General features: G+C 39.3%; 1 long non-coding RNA gene across 1 annotated transcript in view; it reads right to left on the bottom strand.

The window, feature by feature from the left end:
• The window catches only part of LOC132534932 (uncharacterized), a 167219-nt gene that overhangs the window by 143203 nt on the left and 5822 nt on the right, over positions 1-18194 (bottom strand). Inside the window, exon 3 of the long non-coding RNA XR_009546692.1 lies at positions 16339-16422. This is a non-coding gene — a long non-coding RNA (uncharacterized LOC132534932). The remainder of the gene's footprint in view (positions 1-16338; positions 16423-18194) is intronic.

Genomic DNA, 18194 nt, shown 5'->3' with positions numbered 1-18194 from the left:
ACACACATATGCTGTCAGATTGCCTTTTCTGTCCTTATACTGGGTAGTGACAGTTTGTTTCTAGAACTTCAACTGAGGCTGAAAGGTAGTATCTTTTGAATTATGCCCTATTGGCATATTTTTCACAAGAAAACATCTAAAGGCTCACCAGGTAGTGTGTACATGTTGCCATATACAAGGGCCAGAGCTTGAGACCTGCTCACTACATGGAAGCACCTGCAGGGGACAGCTTCATGAGCAGTGCTGCAGTGTCTCTCCTGCTCTTTTGCTTTCTATTTGTCTCTGTCTCTCGCTCTCTAACTAAAATAAATGGAAAAAAATGACTACTGGGAACAGTGAGCCCCAGTGATAACATTAGTGGCAAAAGAAACTCTATCTAATATATCCAATATGTAGTCTCTTATAACAAATGTGTATATAAAAAATGTATGGGAGTCGGGCGGTAGCGCAGCGGGTTAAGCGCAGGTGGCGCAAAGCACAAGGACCGGCATAAGGATCCCGGTTCAAGCCGCCAGCTCCCCACCTGCAGGGGAGTCGCTTCACAGGCGGTGAAGCAGGTCTACAGGTGTCTATCTTTCTCTCCTCCTCTCTGTCTTCCCCTCCTCTCTCCATTTCTCTCTGTCCTATCCAACAACGACAACAACAATAATAACTACAACAATAAAACAACAAGGGCAACAAAAGGGAATAAATAAATAAAATAAATATTTAAAAAAAATGTATATACCAATTTCAAATAAAATCAAAAAGATTAACTATTAATGAGGATAGAGTGTGTGTGTGTGTGTGTATGTGAGAGAGAGAGAGTGTGTGTGTGTGTGTGTGTATGTTTGTGAATTACTTTAAGGATCAGGGAGACAGCACAGTCTTACAGCACACAACTTGCATGACTGAAGTCCCAGAAGCCCCAGCTTCAATCTTTGGGTAAATGGTGCTCTGAGCTCTCACTCTCTCTTTAAAAAAATCAAATAAACAAATATGTGTGGTCTAAGAGGTGGCATAGTGGTAGAGTGTAGAAATTATAAGTCTGAAGTTCTGAGTTCAGTCCCCATACCACACATGCCAGTGCAACTCTCTTGCTAATAAATAGACATCTTTTGGCATGCACAGTGCTTTTTAAAAATATATTTATTTGTATTCATTTTTATTATTTTTTGGACTGAGACAAAGATTAACCAAGAGGGACTATAGGAAGGGGACAGAGAGAAAGAGAGATAGAGAGTGCTGTAATACTGGTTCACCACTGTGAAGCTCTCCCCTTCAAGTGGGGATCAGAAGTTTGAATCCAGGTCCTTGCACATTATAATATGTGCACTCAGCCAGGTGTGCCACCACCTGTCCCCTATCCATACTGCTTTGCACTGGCAATTCTTTTGGAATCTCCATGTTTCTTTTGGATTTTTCAAGATCTAAAAGAGTTACCTACAGGAGGAAAATGGAGATCCTACAGGTCATTATGAACTGGGCAACTGAGCTGATTTTGTGATTTTTTTAGTATATTTTTAAGTATACAAAATTTTGTACATTTTTATTTGTTTATTATTGGATAGAGACAAAGAGAAATTAAGAGGGAGGGGGAGATAGAAAGGGAAAGAGACAGAGAGACACCTGCACTACTGCTTCACCATTCGTGAAGTTTCCTCCTGCAGGTGGGGACCAAGGGTTTGGATCTGGTTCCTTGTGCTCTGTAATGTGATCACTTAACCAGGTGTGCCACCTCCTGGCCCCCAATATTTTATTTATTTAATGGGAGAGATACAGAGAGAAAGACCAGAACACTGTTCAACTCTGGCTTCTGGTGGTACTTGGGATTGAACTTAGGACTTTGGTGCCTCAGGCATCATCATTATGCTATCTCCCCAGCCAAATTTCTTATATTATTATTATTTACTTATTATTATTGGATAGAGACAGAGAGAAATTGAGAGGGAAGGGGGAAGAAAGAGGGAGAAGGAAAGAGGCAGAGTGATACCTACAGCCCTACTTCACCATTTGTGAAGCTTTCCCCCTGCAGGTAGGGACCAGGGGCTTGAACCTGGGTCCTTGCACACTCTAATGTGTGTGCTTAACCAGGTGTGCCACCACCTGGCCCTGTGATTTTCATACAAGTTCCAGAATTGTCTTTTCTCAAAGCAAACATAGGTCATCACTAACATCTGGTCTTTGTGATCATATCACAGCAGAGCACAGGGCCCTGAGACATGAAAGTCATAGCTGAGACCTTATAAGGATTCTGGGGACATCCAGCTCAGTCCAACAACCATCTACCTCCAGGTGCCTGTGCAAATCTATGCTGCCTGCCAAGCTCTCATTCTTCCCTGAGGTTCTTGTGGGCCATGTTTTAAATACTTGTATGTGTTATGATAATCATAAGCTCAGCTCACAAGATAGTAAAGACAAAGAATTTCACCCTAATTTGAAATTGTTGAAAGACATTCCAGTGGAGCAGGGTATCAAGGTAGATTTTGATGTATGAATGGCATCTCCCAGGAAAGGACAAGGCAAACACAGACTTTTGGACCAGAAAGATGAGGCTATAAAAGAGCTAGGGGTAACAATCATGCCTTTATTTGTTGCTTCATTTCGTCTTTGCTCTTTTTTTTAATAATTCTTTTTTTTAATATTTATTTTATTTATTTATTCCCTTTTGTTGCCCTTGTTGTTTTATTGTTGTAGTTATTGTTGTTGTCGTTGTTGGATAGGACAGAGAGAAATGGAGAGAGGAGGGGAAGACAGAGAGGAGGAGAGAAAGATAGACACCTGCAGACCTGCTTCACCGCCTGTGAAGCGACTCCCCTGCAAGTGGGGAGCCGGGGTTCGAACCGGGATTCTTATGCCGGTCCTTGTGCTTTGCGCCACCTGCGCTTAACCTGCTGCACTACAGCCCGACTCCCTTCGTCTTTGCTCTTTTAACTTTGTATTTCCTCATTTTTATGAGAGAGAAACCAGAGCACTCCTCCATTCTGGCATATGCAGTGATGGTGATCAAACCAGTGGCCTTAGACTTAAATATTCATTATTTAACACAAGATAAAAACTATCTTTTAATATTTGATTGGTTTGGAAGTTCATTTTACAACTCTCCAAATTTAAAATATGGGAAGTATTTGTAAATACCTTAGACTCTGTAGACCATAAAATCCCAGTTGCAACTATTAGCTCTAATGGAAACCACCACAGGTTTCCCTCACTGTTGGAAAGAAAATACAGTGTTCCTATTTGGTATTGTTTGGGAGATCATTACAGAAGTCTAAGAATGTTATTGCCATTAACTATGCATAGAATAATTTTTAGTGTTTGCAGACACAAACAGCTTCAGTGATACCAAATGGTTTAGAAATACGTACCTTAGTGATTGACAGAGTGTTGGCGTGCAGTTCAGAATTGTGATTTTTCTTTCTCCTGTAACTCAATTTGAATCTTTTATTTCCTATCCTCAGACCATCAGAAGCAATTTCTAAGGATAACACTTGTCAGTGGCCCTATCCAAAGAATACCTTATCCGTAGAGCCCAGGGTAGAACAATGCTTTTACAACTGAAGATACCAAAACTTATCATGCCCTCCTCCTCACATACAGGGTAGAATTTTTACTTCCATTTGCTTGTATGTGAACTTTCTTATTCTGAAACCTCTGGCCTCTGCTGATCATCCTGTACTCTTCCAACTTCCTTCCAGCCTATCTGACTACATAGTAAACCTGTCACTCCCAAACCTGAAATCTAATGAAGGGAGAATGTACCATGAACCATATTTCTTAACTCTGTTCTTGGTGAGCAGCTAGATTTAACAGTATGGAGTGTGGACATGAAAACTAGCCTTTTTCTATTGGAACAGTGGACTGCCCTTCTGTAGAACAGCTTTCTCTTCCGCTTCACCTAATTATATGACTTGTCAAGGACACAGGGCAACTTTTTTCAAACTTCTGTCATAACAGATTTTTCAAGGGCTCAGTTTCATAAAGAAGGTTGCTATCCAACAGCCCTATTTTCTCAAAACACTTTCTCTCCAATTCAGATGTGTACTTACCCTCATCAAAATGTAAAACTCAACTGACTACATTGAATTCCTACAAAATGGTTTAAAGGGGATGAGAGATAAGAGAGGAAGAGAGAATAAATGAAAGGTATGCATACACATATACTTTCTAACTTGTCTTTTTTAGCAGCCAATGCAAGTAATCATCTTCCATGAGAAATGCCAAAGTCAACATATATTTCATCAGTCTGGCATAGGTGTCAAAGTGTAGGTGAATAAGTTGGTATTTTATTGGTCTAGGCAGAATGGAAGCTTCTGATCTGTTTATCTTTTTAAAATACCATTTACTTATGTATTATGAGAGAGAAAGAATGAGAGGAGGCAGAGAGCATAAGGGAAAGAGAAGAGCAAAGCAGTGCTGAGCTCTGGGATAAAATGATGCCATGCATAGTGGTGGCATAATAGGCTGAGATGGCATCTTCCTTTACCTAAAACTAATAGGATCTGTTCTTGTGTTAAACTGACTTGGCTAGGGGGCACTTTAGCAGATGGTACACAGGATGTTCTTCTTTTCTTTTCTTTATGGGAGTGGGTTAGTGGGTTAATGTGTTACAGTAGACTATTTAACACATAGGCACAGCCTCTCATCTCCCCTTGATAGTTGTCTAGGAAACACACCAGGACGCCAATATCCTTCCATCCTGTTCTTTCCCCTCCTTGCCCAGAGTCTTTTATTTTGCTGCAATATAGCACATCCAGCCCAAGTTTCAACTTGTTCTATTTCCCCTTGCTACCTTTTCTTCTTTAGTTACAGGTATAAGTGAAATCATTTGATATTGGCAATTCTCTTTCTGGCTTGTCTCACCCAACATGATACCTTTAGATTCTAGACAGGATATTCTAAAAGAGATAACCTCATTTTTAGCAGCTGCATGGTATTATATTGTGTATATACCACAACTTTGTTTGTTTTTTCCTCCAGGGTTATTGCTGGTGCTCAGTGCCTGCACTACAAATCCACTGCTCCTGGAGGCCATTTTTCCCATTGTGTTGCCCTTGTTGTTATCATTATTGTAGCTGTTTTAGTTGTTGGATAGGATAGAGAGAACTCGAGAGAGGAGAGGAAGACGGGGAGAGTAAGACAGACACCTACAGACTTACTTCAACACTTGTGAAGCGACCTTCCTGAAGGTGGGGAGCCAGGGGCTCGAACGGGGATCCTTAATCCTTCACTTCATGCCATGTGCACGTAACCCACTGCGCTACCACCACAGCTTTCTTAGCTATTCCTCGATTGTTGGGCAACTGGGTTGATTCCAAGTTTGGGCTATTGCATACAGTGCTGCTATGAACATAGGTGTGCATACATCTTTGCAGATATGGGTTTTCATTTGGAAGTCATGGGCAGAATCTTCTCCAAAGGAGAGATCCAAAGGCCCAACAGACATGAAAAATTGCTCAGAGTTACTGCTGATCAGAGAAATGCAAATAAAAAACAACAATGAGAAACAACTTTACACCTGTGAAAATTTTATACATTAGAAAAGACAGAAATACCTGCTGTAGGAGAGGCTGTGTAGTATGTGTGTGTGGCCAGGGCTGGGGATGCGGGGGCGGTGTGCAGGAGGGACTTTCCTACATTGATACTGGGAATGTAAGTTAGTCAAACCCCTATGGAATACAGCCTGGAGATACATCAGAACACGAGAAATGAACCTACCTTATGACCCAATGATACCTTTCCTGGAGAAGAAATACCCAGGAGGTCCTTTCTAAAGTAATCTGAAAGAAACCCAAAAGGGAAGCAAACATGTATTGAGAAAACACAGTCATGTCTTGGAGCTGGGTACTCTTGAGGATCTGATCTGATTTGCAGTACTCTTCCCTCCACTCTTGTGAATTGAATATCATTAACTCACATATAAGGAAAAGGAGGCCCAATAAAGCTAAAAGTAAATTTCTCAGGGTCACACAGCTAATGATTGACAGAGTGGCTACAAATCTAGTTCTGTCTTTCTGGGTTTCAGTGCACTAAATGTCTTTCCTTCTTTAACCCCAACACTACCTCTTGTTCAGCTATTCAAATTCCACTTTTTAAAAAAGAAAATTATTTATTTCCTTATTGCATTTCCAAGCACCTGGGTAGTCACTAAGGGACCTTTTTTTATATAAGACCAGGGAGAAGTTACATGAACTGATGGCCTTTCTGTAATCAGTGAAAAACCTGCTGTGAATAGCAATATGACAGACAGCTTGTTTCCAAGCTCTCCCTTTTACACACATACATGCTCTAAATCTTGCATGCACATGTTGCTTGCTTGCCCTACAATTCAGTTAGGGAATTACATTATTTAATTTGTTGAGAGAGGGAGAGAGAGAATGCTCTGCCTGTTCCTGTCATGATTAGCATAAGGACAAATGCATTTGAGGCAGAAGCGATGGCCTAATTCCCCTGGCCTACAATTCAACTTGGATCATAATTCCTAAGATGGATCTTTTCTCTCAATGTTAATGGAAAGCAGATGGCTCTTGTTAATAATAATGTATACTCGGGAGAGAAAAAAGAAATCAAGACTGTGACTTTTAAGTTTTGTTTTTCCAAAAACATTGGTGCTGTCTAGTTAGGTATAATGCAGAGTTTCAAAATCTGTTTATGTTGAAAATCTACCATTGTTTTTATCAGGCCACCTACATCACTTACCTCTTTGCAAGAAGGAAACAGATTGTGAAATATTTATACAATTTAAAGATTTATTTTCTTTTAACATAGAGCGAAGAGAAATAAAGAGAGAGAAAAATAGAGATAGACACTAGAATATTGCTCATTGCCTATGATTGATCCAGGAAATTAAAGACAAGTTCCATATTCTAATGTGAAACTGTCTCCCAGCCTAAGATTTCTACTTTTCATTTATGTATTTCATTCACTGTTTCCTGTTCTCTAGACTACTGGTTCAATACTAGTATTAATACTGTGTAATCTTTTCCATTTTAAATGAGCCTATTTGCACCTTAATTCAATTCAAATTGTAATGCTAACAGATGAGTTGTTGCTATGAAAACAATTTAGTTGCGAATAGAAATCAAGAATTTCAACATTGTTATTATAAGTATATTAAAACTTTATTCATTGTAGTGGAATTCATGTGATGAACTGGTCATTAACTGAAAACTCTGACTTTTAAAAAGAGACTATTTTAAAATGATGATACACAGTTAATTTTAGAATTAAGCCTATATATATGTAAAGCAATAACAAATGGGGCCTATTCTAAAATAGGCCACTTGAACACTGCTCCCCTGCCGTTTTTCTTTTGCTTATGCAACTATCAATTCTCTTCAAACTAAATACTCATTGCTAAGTACATGGATTTGTCAGAACTGTATCTTCTTTACTAATATTCATATTTAGGAATAAAGCACATCAGCCAAGTAGTCCAGTTCTTCAGGAATTTCCATGCTTCAAATTGCATAATGTAAAATAAGGAGTAATGGAAGCATATTAAGTGTTGATTGGTGGATGAATGAATAAAGAAAATGTGGCATATATAATGGAGTATTATTCAACCATAAAAATGAAGGGTATCCTGCCATTTGCAACAGTATAGCTGAGATTTGAAGGCATTATGCTAAGTGAAATAAGATAGAAAAAGACAAATACTTTATGAACTCACTTACATGTGAAATCTTTTGATTAAAAAAATGCATAGGAACAAAGAATGGGTTTGTGATTGTCAGGGACATGGGTTGATATGAAGGGATATGGAGTTTATTGACTTAAAAACTAATAACCACTGTAAGGAGGAAATGAAGACCTTTATTTTTTGAGTTATAGCTGAGAGACAATCAGGAAAAAATTAACACAGAGAACTCTGATGAGTTGCAAGGGTTCCAGATTATATACAGTTGAAATAGGCAGACTCCTTAATAGCAGAGAGCTACATTCAAGTAACAAAACATTTGTCTGTGACAGACACATAATCATTTTCCAGCATCCACGCAGAGTAGGAAGTGGGTACTTGAACTCAAGGTATAGTTATCTCTATATCAGGCTAGGTGTAAACAAGCCAAACTCAGAGGCAAACCTCATCCTAAGAGGTTTTTTGTTTGTTTGTTTGTTTGTTTTTAACATGTGACTCCCTGTCCAGACTCATCATAAGCTGCTCCACTGCTCTCTTCATTTGGCCACAAGTGTGGACTGGAATATTTACTGATGGTTGGTAAACTCAAGGCACTTCACAATCAGGGAAGGGAAGTTTATTTTATTTTGTCTTATTTTATTTCCATGGTTAATCCATCATTTTTGGCCTCAATTTTGCAATATTCTCTTATATTTGCAGTTATAAGGATCTAAAACAGAACAAGGTGACAGTAGTGAACAAAAAATACTGTTATGTCTAAGAGATGATGACTCAGGATCTTTGCTGTTGTCTGGCAAATGGGGCGAGCAGTGAGTTCTATGTACACATGTATCTAGGTGTGGAAATATGCTCCTAGAATCTTACAATATTGTAAATCAATATTAAGTAAGTAAAAATAAATTTTAAAAAGTAAGTTGCCAGGAGAGTAGTTCTAAAAAATGTTCTATGTGAGGTGATGGCTGTGTTACATAGCCTTGTTGTGGAATCATTTCACAACATATACATACAGCCCATCATCACATTCTTCACCTTAAAATTATACCATATTATATGCACCTCAAACTACATTCCAGAAAATCTGAGAGAAGTAAAACACGATGATGAGGAGCTCTTCCTAGCCAGGCACTTGACACCCACCACTTCCATGTCCTCTTGCTGGAGGGTTAGAGAAACACCACAGTCTCACATAGTTTTTGTGCAGGTCAGATGAGGTCACTTGTACAGGTTCTTTAATAGCTCTAGCACATGAGACTGATATACTTGGACAATCATAGTTATGATAATGACTTTTTGCTGGTAGCTGAATTTGTTCTCTGAGCCACATCAGATCCTTGTAAAATTAGAACAGATGGGATGAAACAAAAACATGCAGCTCTGGGTTATATTTTGAGTATCACTAGAGGGAGCCAAAGGGAATTGAGCACCCATCTGCCCCAAACTTAACTTGATGGTGAGTTTTAAATATTTGTTAAGTGGTGGTAATATCTCTAGGGTAAATACTTTGTTAGGTAAAGTTGTCAGTTGGCTCCCAAGACAAGTACAATATAATTCCAGGTCTCAAATTTATAATCTAATTGAAGAAACAAATAACAAGCATTAAAAACTCATTAAATGCTATAAAGCAACTCAACAGACGGTTTGTGTTGGAGAATGTTTTAAAAGGGAATGCTGTGTCCCTTTTGAGGTGTAATATTCCGGAAATGTTCTGTGTACATAACAAGGGCTTTGAAGGATGCATTAGATGATACTGGAAAAATAAAGGACTTCAAAGCTGGAGGGCATTGATCTGTTTATTTCCCTATAGGGGGAGGCTCATATTTAACTATTTTTTCCCTTGTTAATCTTCTCAAGTCTTGATTGTGACCCAGTTACTGTCCTTACCAATTATTGTAAATACTGGGTTAAATGTTATAGATGACTGTGATACCTGGATTCTTTCATCTAGAAGTAAGGTTGGAAAATATACTGAGGTTTGATCATAGTAGGTGCTAGAAGGTCAGGATTTATTCTATAGATAGGAAGAGAGTCAAGGAGGTTCTCAGTAACTGAGTGGCATGCCTTAATACCAACGCAAAAATTATATGAAAGGCAGAGAGTCTAGTGGCCCAAGATTGAAGAGTTTTACTAAATTCACTATCCTAAAAAAATAATAATAATAAGTCAACCCAATTTTTACTGGTTGATGGAGAAGAAAATTGCCAGTATGAAATATTGGTCTTTAAGTTTCTTCAAGATAAAATAAGAGTAGGGGGAAAAAATCATGCTTTGTTTTTGCCCTTTGTGAGTGAAGTACTATGCCGAGGGTTTTGACCAGTACTGGAACTTACTTTTCCTATTACATTTACCTAGTTTGGGACATGAAGTTATAGAAGTCAAGATGTCACCACAACCTTCCTAGAAGTGAAGTCTGTGGGAAAGGAATAAATTTTAAAAGGGAAAGACTTGTTTTTGCTCTCTCTCTCTCTTACTCTCTCTCTCTCTCTCTCTCTCGTGCACGCGCGAAAAATTTAAGGTTGGGGAGTAGACTGACTTTGTCAGTCATTGTAAGTTGAGCCTTGTTAGAAAACAGCCACATAGAATTATATATTTCTATCCAAAGCTAACCTACTTTTGGGGAAATCCTTTGTCACCTCATAGATTATGGAATTTCTAAAAGTACATAGTATATCATGTAACTTGGAGCATCAAATGGAACTTTTGTTGTGATGGGAGAGCCTTTCAAAATATCTTTTTTAATATTAAGCATGTTTAATAATCCACTGAATCCTCCATCTAGCTTTTTCAGAATTTTTTCATGTTATCCAAGAGCTATTTTAGATCAAATGCTCCACTAACGGCATTGGGTAACTGCAAGAGATTCAAAGATCCAATTATAGCCACTGCCCACAAACAACTGAACAGACTAGCCACAGGGATAAGAAATAGCTATTAATACCCAGAGGACAAAACAAAAGTGTGGTGGAATTTTCCAGCAGAAGGCTGCTTATCTCTGTTGAGCTAAGGCATTAAAGGGATGTTTAGGATAGAGATAGTTGAGAGAGTTTAGAGGAAAGGTGACAAAGCTCACCACATCTTAAACCATGCCAAGAACAAGACTGCCTGGTGATCTGTTCTCTTGAAAGACTGTGCCTCCCCCTTCGCCAGCAATCAAACTATCTACCTTAACACAGCCACATTCTTGAGCGTCTGACAGCTGGAAAAAAAATTCTTCATCTGTGAAAAGAACAATAAAATGTGTAAGTGGATAGTGCACAATTTATGAAGGTGTAGAACTTTGGGGGTAGAGGAGGGAATGTCCCAAACAAAAACAAGAGCATTTAGATGGTTGCAATTCAAAGGAAATTCTTAGAGAATTTTCCTTTTTTAAAAAGTAAGTAATTCTTTATTTACTGAAGGATATGTCTTCAGCATAATGGTGCCTAGAACAGTAAGAATGAGATGATGGCAACTGACCCTAGGTCATCCCAAAAATTCACTCTCTGGCTTTAGTGAGAAAAAAAAAAATTCCCTGATCAGTACTCACATTTTTCTGCTTGCTATCAACTTTCTTTGGGGGAGAGGGGGCTTTAATATCATCATTGCTCTTATTAAAAACACATGTCAAAAAATAAAATGAGAGAGAGTCGGGCGGAAGCACAGTGGGTTAAGCACACATGGTACAAAGCGCAAGAACTGGCATTAAGGATCCCGGTTCAAGCCCCCCGGCTCCCCTCCCCCCTCTGCAAGGGGGTCACTTCACAAGCTGTGAAGCAGGTCTGCAGGTGTCTATCTTTCTCTCTCCTCTCTTTCTTTCCCCACCTATCTCCATTTCTCTCTGTCCTATCCAACAACAACATCAATAACTACAACAATAAGGGCAACAAAAGGGAATAAATAAAAAATAATAAGATAAAATGAATAGACATCATCAGCCCATGTTCTTTAACAGGAAGGAACTGCTCAGAAGTTCTGTTAATTGTTAAAAAGAGAGGAAGGAAAGAAGGAAGAAAGGGAGAGAGAAAGAAAGAAAGAGCGAGCATCTGACTCCTCCTCTCACCTATTGCCTCCTACTTTTTCTCTTCCTGCTCAGAAGGGAAATGGAATGATTATTTGAACAACATAATAGAGGGACTGTGTGCAGTGTCAGAGTGAGAAGTAACAACAGTAGGAGGATGTTTTGTAGAGGAGGATATTATTCACATCTACTCTGGTAAAGTGATTAAGAGATGACCAGAAACCTGATGGTCCTACAAGGAAGAATACACACATGCAAATGTTCAGTCTTCTTATAAGCTGTATTACAGTGCACTTGCCCCAACCCCAGTGCCACATCTTGCTGAGTTGTCAGTTAAGATGATTCAAGGTATGAAAGAAGAGAAATAGTTTAAACTCACTTAAATACTACTGGCAATGTATTGACTCTCCAGCTTGAAAGACTGGAGATGGGGGAAGTTTTGGACATATGAGGGCTGTAGCCCCCTTTTTTTTTCTCTAGCCTCACAACTCTGCTTCCGTTCAGCATACTCACTGTGAAAGGAAAGACTAAGTATCCCAGAATTTCTATCAAGGGTTTCTGAGTCTGTGATTGTCTTTCACTTTCTTTCCTGGAGCAGTCACTGTTAGAGAGGAAAGCATTATTTAAAACAGTTAGTGAAGTTTCAGACTGCCCATTTAACACAGTGGGGAGAACAAGGGACAGGTGTGTCTATGTGTGGGGTCGCCCCAAGTCCACTATAGTGAACAAATGAGCTCATCCATCCTGAGTGATTTAGTAAAAATGAAACAGGAATTTCTAGGGCTCTTTTCTCCAAGTCCACAGTCATTTCTCTAAAGATGCATTTGGCTAATGCCTCAGTCTGTTAGTAGTATTATATTAACCAGTTAGTTGAGCTCAGTGAAATATATGTCAGGATAAATCAGATCAGAGAAATTCTGACTTTGCAGTATAGGATGCACCTAAGCTGCAAGTCCGTTTTCACAGTAGCCTCTAGTAAGTAGGAGAGAAAGAGAGAAGGCCAAAAGAAATTAAATATAGAGACCTAGCATTTCTTGCACAGTGGTCCACTATATGTCCTGGCCATCAGTTCCCTTGAAGTGGGTGAAGGAGCAGGGAAGTCCAAGATCTTCCATTGAAAGATCCCAGAAACATAGGTCACCATAACAAAAATCTATCAATTGAAATTTCAAAAATGAAGATAAACACAGATTACTGTAGAGATTTCTTCTCACTATCATGTCTAATTTCTTCTTTTCTTCTTCCGTTTTTCTATTTGTGCTCTATCTCAGTATCACTAAACTAGGGTGACTCTCCATAGAGCAATTCTTTGAGAAGCAGAATCACTCACTATTATGTATCATTTTAATAATACAAATAAAACAAATACTCATGACCTCAAGAACAGATATAAGAGTAAAATGTAGTTCACTAGAGGGATATCCCACTGCTATGGCACATGGCTTGCCATGTATGTGGCCAGCCTAGGTTTGAGCCCTAATACCACATGAGAGATGCTTTGGTCTCTCCGCTCTTTGAATGAAAAAGTGAGCATGGATTGGAGAAAGTGCACATGAATAAGATGCTAGCTCTGAATAAAGGGGGGTACGTAAGTCATGAATTTTTAAGAATTATCTTAGTTTTAATTTATGTTTTAATGTAATTTTACTTATTTAAAAACCAACTTATATTTAAAAACCAACTCAGAATGTTTCTGGAAAAGTCAACCACTGACCCTCACAGCTCAGAACTCTAATGAAATCCTCCTTTCTAAGTCTGTTATGGTCTTCTGAAGTGTTAGCCGTTAACAAAATATTAGTAATTTAATAGTAAATTAACAGACTGTAAGATAGCAAAAGTATAGTGCCATAGCACACCCACCACCAAAGTTCAGAGTAGTGTTAGCCTTGACATCTTAATATTCTTCTCGGATGGAGGGTAGATAGCGTAATGGCTATGCGAACAGACTCTCATGCCTGAGACTCCAAAGTCTCAGGTTCAATCCCTCACACCACCATAAACTGGATTTAAATAGTGCTCTGGTAAAAAAAAAAAAGATTCTTCTTTCTGTTCTTTCCTCATTGAGGATCACTTCAGTTTATTGTTTTGTTGTTCTTGTTTTGAACTTATTTCTTAATTTTTTCACTCCCTTTGATTAATTCAAATTGCTACTATTTCTGTAAAGACTTGTGCATTGCTTTTTATGAGAGAGAGAGAGAGAGAAAGAAAGAAAGAAAGGAAGAACGCCACTCAACTCTAGTATGTGTGTTGCTGGGGATTGAACCTGGGTTCTCAGGCATATGTCCAGATCTGCTCTTTCCTCCTTTTTCTGTAGAGCATTCTTGATTCCTTAGGTGTAAGAAGGATTTGAGGTTTATTAAGGACTAGTGTCATCAGGGTCAGAGTAACTAAGAAGTCGGTGGCAGGCAGCATGCATGTGTAGCCCTCCAGCTTCCCCTTGTCCTGCATAACCCACAACTGAAACCCACATCTCTTCCTCTGCACTCTGGCATGGCACTGGCCCTCCTGAGCATTTAACTGACATTGCAGGCTAACTTCTGTGCCAGAAGGGCAATTTTCAGCCTTCCCTATCTAAACCCCCTGTTCATTTTGACTGGCTGTGCTAGCGCCCTCCTCACTTCCACAGATGTGTTTGGGGAACTGTCTAAATGGCTTGTCAGACTGCCTTTGCCAAATCCAGTTGCCCAAGCAGGAGAGAACTGTTCCAGGCCTCCTGTTTACTATTCCCAGCTTACTGATTTTGGCCTGCAAGGGTGGAATCCACATACAGTTTGGACGTGCATTGGACAGAGCTTGCCTCTCCACTCCTGTCAACTTTGACCTTGAAAAGGTGTCCTGGCACCACAGATTTAGTTCCATTTTAAAACTCAAATTTAAGATATCCTGCAGTTTCTGCTGCAGAATGAGGAATTCATATGCTGTGCTTGGGTATTCCAGTACTGTACCATATAAATTCAGGAAATAGACATGAAGCAGGAGGGCAGTATGTGTAACTGCAGTGAGAGTTGGCACATTTCCTGGCCTGTGCAGAGGAGCTGTGAACACTTCAGAAATGCCACTGAAATGGCCCTGACAGACTCTTTAGACTGTACCCCTGCCCGCTAATGCCTTGGGCACACAGATCAGAGACTTGAGAATTAGTGGTGCTGCTCAAATGTACCAACTGTCCCTTGAACACTGTTATCCTGAGCCCTTAGTTCTCACCAGTAGTGAGTCTTTTTCTAGTCAACAAAGGAGATGGAGGAAGACGGTTAGAAACCAGGATCATACGTATTTTTAAAGGTTTTGGCTTTTCAGGCACCTCAGATATCAAAATGTGAAGTCCTATTTATGATAAAATATATAACTTTCTAAAATTAGAATATGGGACCAGATGGTAACACTTAGTAGAGTGTCCATTACCATGTACTTAACTAGTCCCTAGTCTCCACCTGTGGGAGGTGGGGAGGGCTTCATGAGCAGTGCTGCAAGTCTCTCTCTCTTTCTCTCTCTCTCCTCTCTCCCCTCCCCCCTTTCCCCTCCCCCTCTCCCTCTACCTCTCCCTCTCCCAGCCTCTTCCCATCTCCTCTTCCTTCCTCTCTGGTGGAGCCATTGTGCTACCTCTGAGCCCTTGTGATAACCCAGGAGGCAAAAAAAAAAAAAAAAGTGGCCAGGAAAATAGCCCAACTGGTAGAACATAGACTTTGATTCCCTGAGACTTTCTTGTACTGCATATACTGGTCTCTCTCTCTCTCTCTAATATCTTTTTCATATTGAATGAAAATAAAAACAAATATCTGCAAAGTTTATATAGAAGCTGCACATCTAACACAAATATAAGCAAATATATACTTAGTTATGTAGAAATTATATGCACAGATCAAACTCTATTTTTGCCCAACAAAAGAATCTAACCCTGATGAAAATTTACTTAACATGCAACAGGTAGGAAGATAGCTTGTTTTGTAGTGGTCACTGCATTAATAATGTGGTAAATATAGAAGTAACTACGCCTCTAGATACAGATGCTTAAACTAGACTATGGACATTATAACCCAGGGGGATTGTGGGTATAAGACAGTGACCTGTACAAAACTATGAGCTTCATTGTAAGAGATTCTGTGTGAAATCACAGATCAAAATGAATTTCTTAAGACCAGGACTACTACAACTAAATTATAAAAAAGTGTAGCCTTCTTTTTTCATATGAGAGGATTATCCAGTATAGAAATATGGAGATTAATAAGGAAATGCCATTGTGTGCCTTTGAAGTTTCAGAGTCTCAGAGATAGTTTTCTGAGCACCCAATTCCCATCTAGTAATTTTAAACCAAGTGCTTGAACTGCAGAGCTCTGAGAATCTCTGGGGCCTGGCACTCCCAGCTGTGCCAGGGACTACAGAGTGCTGTGTTCTTCATGACTGCCTTGGGGACATGGAGGTCCAGCTGTTCCAGGGAAGAGTGGGAGTGGGGCCGATAACTGAAGGGTCATCAGCTTCCTGAGCCAGGAGATGTGGTAATGTTTTATGCTTTGATTTGTTGGCGACAAGATGTTTCCTGTTCTCTGTGTGCAGAGACAGAGGCCTTTGTGTTCCAGCACAGATGTCTGTAAGAGGGGCCCTTTGCCTAGCTGGGAGCTCTGCTAAAAAGCCCAACAAATAGACTGAGGCATTCTGGCCTACTTCTTAAAATCGGGAAAGTTTTCAAGAAATTGATGGCTCTTTTGTAGCTTTTAAATTAGATACTCACTTTGTTTATTCTTGCAAACTCTTCCTGCAAGCAAACTGGTATGTGCTATAGGAACACATAAGCAGTTTTTGGATTAAGACCACTCTAAAAAGAAATACACAAAAATAGATACAGAAATTAAGGCAGAAAAGAGAGCCCATCTACAGTGTATTCAAGTGGAATTTCTCCCCAAAAAATAGATTTGAGAATGAGATGGGTGGGACTAAGAGATGAAGTTTGGTCCACAAACATATGTCAGTGCTTAATAGGCTTTAGATGTTTTCCATATTATGATACTGTAAGAATGCAGACAGACATTAGACTCACTACACAACTTGACAATTCCTGTCTTTGCAAGATAAAAATCCACATTTCAACTCATTTTAATTTTTTACTAGTGTGGTTAATTAGTTGCGCATATAAAAATACTTTATTCCAAGGAAGTGTATATTTTTACCATTATTAACAGTAGTTTATTAGTGCGGTAACGTTATGAGCAATAATCATACCTACATTTTCTTTGATAGTGGTTTTGAATAATTTCTTACATAATAAACCACAACCAACTAGAAATCACCACCAGCAATCAATGAAATACTGAGCAGTTGAAAAAAGTAAGAGACTTATGTAATTATAAATTAAAAATCTGTTTTTTGAGGTAATAGATAAGATCCTGAAAGTTAATTAGCATGTGGAATATTAAAAAGTCATAACTGAAGCATTTTCATAGGTTTATCTTCCAGTGTCCACCTGTAAGTGAAATCAACTGATACTCATTCATCTCCTTCTGGGTTATCTAATTTAGCATTTCTTTCAAGTTCCATCCCTAGATATGGGCAAGGAGATAACTTCTTTTTTTTTAATAGCATTTTTTATAGTATCCCATTGTCAATATATACCACAGCTTTCTTAGTAATTAATCTGTCTTTAGACATCTGGCTTGTGTCCATGTTTGGGCTATTACAAACTGGGATGCTGTGAACACAGATGTACATAGATATCTTCGATTAGGTATTTCTGTCTTCTATGGATATGTCCCTAGGAGAGGAATTGCTGTGACTTCTGGTAGATACATGCCATATATCAGACAAACAACTAATAACCAGTATATATAAATATTTCAAAAAAACATAAATAACTTCATTAAAAATGGGGAGAGGACCTGGGTAAAATTTTCACCACTTCTTCTAGCGTTTGCCCTTCTTCCGTAGCCAGTCAACAGCGTCAGGTTGAGCCTGATGTAAAGTTTCGAGACCTCCTTTGAATCTGGAGAGGTGGCAGTTGTTGACTATGTGGGTCACGTTTGGCAAAGGACAGCCCCTCAACATTAAGTTGGAGGACTCGAAGAGCAGGACCAACAGCTTGAAAGCTGTTAGGAGCTGCTTGTTGCTGGCTTTGAAAGTGACTGGGATCCATGTGGATTCAGTCGGCTAGGAAGGATCGTCAGTTTCCCCAATGAATGGGTACTCACGGGATGCACCACGGGAAGGTCGATCCAATGCATCCCAAAATTTTCACTAAAGAATATATTCAGCAAGCTGGGTGGTGGCACACCCGGTTAAGCTCACAGAGAACTAAGTGCAAAGACTGCACAAGGACCCGGGTTTGAGCCCCCGGCTCCCCACCTGTAGGGGGGTTGCTTCACAAGCAGTGAAGCAGGTTAGCAGGTGTCTCTCTTTTTCTCTCCCACTCTGTCTCCCCCTCTTGGTTTCTCTCTGTCCTAACCAATAAACTAAAATTAAATTTAAAAAAAAAAAAGCCTCCAGGAGCAGTGGATTTGTAGTGCTGGCACCAAGCCCCAACCATAACTCTGGTGGGGGAAAAAAAAATCTCTATAAAAAAGAATATTCAAGGGAGTCGGGCAGTAGTGCAGCAGA

The sequence above is a fragment of the Erinaceus europaeus genome, chromosome 20, assembly GCF_950295315.1.
Source record: "Erinaceus europaeus chromosome 20, mEriEur2.1, whole genome shotgun sequence".
Lineage (NCBI taxonomy): Eukaryota > Metazoa > Chordata > Mammalia > Eulipotyphla > Erinaceidae > Erinaceus > Erinaceus europaeus.
The sequence above is the reverse complement of the archived record's forward strand: the minus strand, read 5'-3'. Positions and strand labels throughout refer to the sequence as shown.